The sequence below is a fragment of the Priapulus caudatus genome, unplaced genomic scaffold (assembly GCF_000485595.1).
Source record: "Priapulus caudatus unplaced genomic scaffold, Priapulus_caudatus-5.0.1 Scaffold20, whole genome shotgun sequence".
Lineage (NCBI taxonomy): Eukaryota > Metazoa > Priapulida > Priapulimorpha > Priapulimorphida > Priapulidae > Priapulus > Priapulus caudatus.
Genome location: NW_014577081.1, coordinates 909,397 through 911,394, shown reverse-complemented (window position 1 = coordinate 911,394; position 1,998 = coordinate 909,397).

Genomic DNA, 1,998 nt, shown 5'->3' with positions numbered 1-1,998 from the left:
CTCTCTCTCTCTCTCTCTCTCTCTCTCATTCTATCTCCCCCTCTCTCTCGCTCTTTCTCTCTCTCACTCTATCCATCTATCTATCTTTTTCTGCTCTGCTTTTGGGCATGGGCGTATGTAGCAGGGCGCAGGGCGTATTGCGCATGCGTATTGGGGGGAGGGGGGGGGTTGCCCATGCGCAATGTAGAGGGGGAACGTTAGCCATACAGGGGGTGTATACCATGCTGCACCGAACGCATGGTTCGCTCTTAAGGATGACCGACGTGGCGTGACGTGCCGTGACGTGCCGTGACGTGCCGTGACGTGCCGTGACGTGCCGTGACGTGACGTACCGTGCCGTGTCGTGACGTGTCGTGACGTGTCGTGACGTGTCGTGATTGTTGTCGCCCGTAGGTCACAGCAGCGACGAGTACGCGAGCGGCGACGACGATGGCGATAGCATCGTCATCAACTTCGCATCGTCGGACGAGGCGGCATCGTCGCCGTCGTCGTCCGCGACGACTGCAGCTGCGGGGACGGCAGCGAATGGCGGGGGCTCGGGAGAAAAGACCGCTCCTGGCGACCAGAACGGGTGCTACTCACCGAGTCAACGTATTATCAAGGTACGCTCAATAATACTGCTCACAGGATTATCTATATATGCGTTAATCCCGATAACGCTTTTAATCCGATGTTAATCTTTGTATTAATCTCTGCGTTAATCTCACTGTGTATTTCTCCCGCCAGATGTCGCTGTCGTACGCCTAGGCGGCAGGTTAAACTTAGTGCAGTGAAATCTGGCGTGGACCTATAATTCTTACGCTTGTTGATGTCTTATTAGTACTGCTAGAGAACACGTTCAGATCGAAATAGCGATATCTCTTGCATCATTTCTCCTTTTAGGGTCTTTTGGTAGGTGCAGCCTAAGAGAACCTATATACTAGATTGAGTTTTACACAATGTCTTAGTGTTTTTACATTCCCTAGGCCTATAGGTGGACTTGCGCGGAGATGAAAGGGTTTATAATACAAGATTTTGCGCAGTAATTTATTTAGTAACAAAATATCAAGAGCTAATAATACCTCTTATTAGCTACCTCTTATTAACTACCTCTTCTTTAGAGCTAATAATACCTCTCTAAGGTATTATTAGCTCTTGAAAATATACGGATTAGTGGGGGGGGCATGAGTACATTGCGCTGAAACTCCTGATTTCAACGGAGACGTCTCTTGATTTTTTGTTTTGTTTGTATTTGATGTTTTTGTAGAAGCGCGGAGGCAACACGCAGCCAAGATCCGGCAGACAGAGACCTTCCATCAAGCCGCTGACGCTCTCCTTCGAACCGCCCGCCAACCCCACTGTCGGTTCCCAACTTCCCCCTACGAGCCCCACGTCGCCGTCCTCGCCCTCCCATCTACCTCCGCTCAGCCCGACGAAATCGATTCCGACGAGCCCCTTACGTGCCTCCTCGCAGCGGACGCCCGTCTACTCGGCGACGCTTCCGAAGCGGACGTCGTCGCTGTGTGGCGGCGTGTCCCACACCTCTACCTCACGGCCCGTGTCCACGCTCTGCTCATCGTCAGCGTCAGCGTCAGCATCGGCGTCAGCGTCGGCGGCACCGTCGGCGGCAGCGTCGGATAACACCCGCCCCGCGCATCGCAGGCAGGCGACAGCGGTGCCACCCGGCGGCTCTCTGCCGTCTACCACGTGTTCCGGCGCCGCCGCCGCCTCCTCCTCCTCCTCCTCCTTCTCCTCCTCCTCCTCTTCCTCCTCGCAGCAGCAGCAGCCCCTCCCTCGCGGTTTGCGACCCACGAGCCCCGTGAATCAGGCGACATGCTCCAGGGCGGCGCACTCAGGATCGGTTCGTCTTAGAAGGTACGTAATACCATGACATGCTGGTCATAGTGCGAATTAGCGTTACTTAGTATGACGTCATGTATTACACGCTTCTAGGGTGGGCGGGAGGCGCTACCTATTAGAGGCACGAGCGAGATGTATATATATATATATATATATATA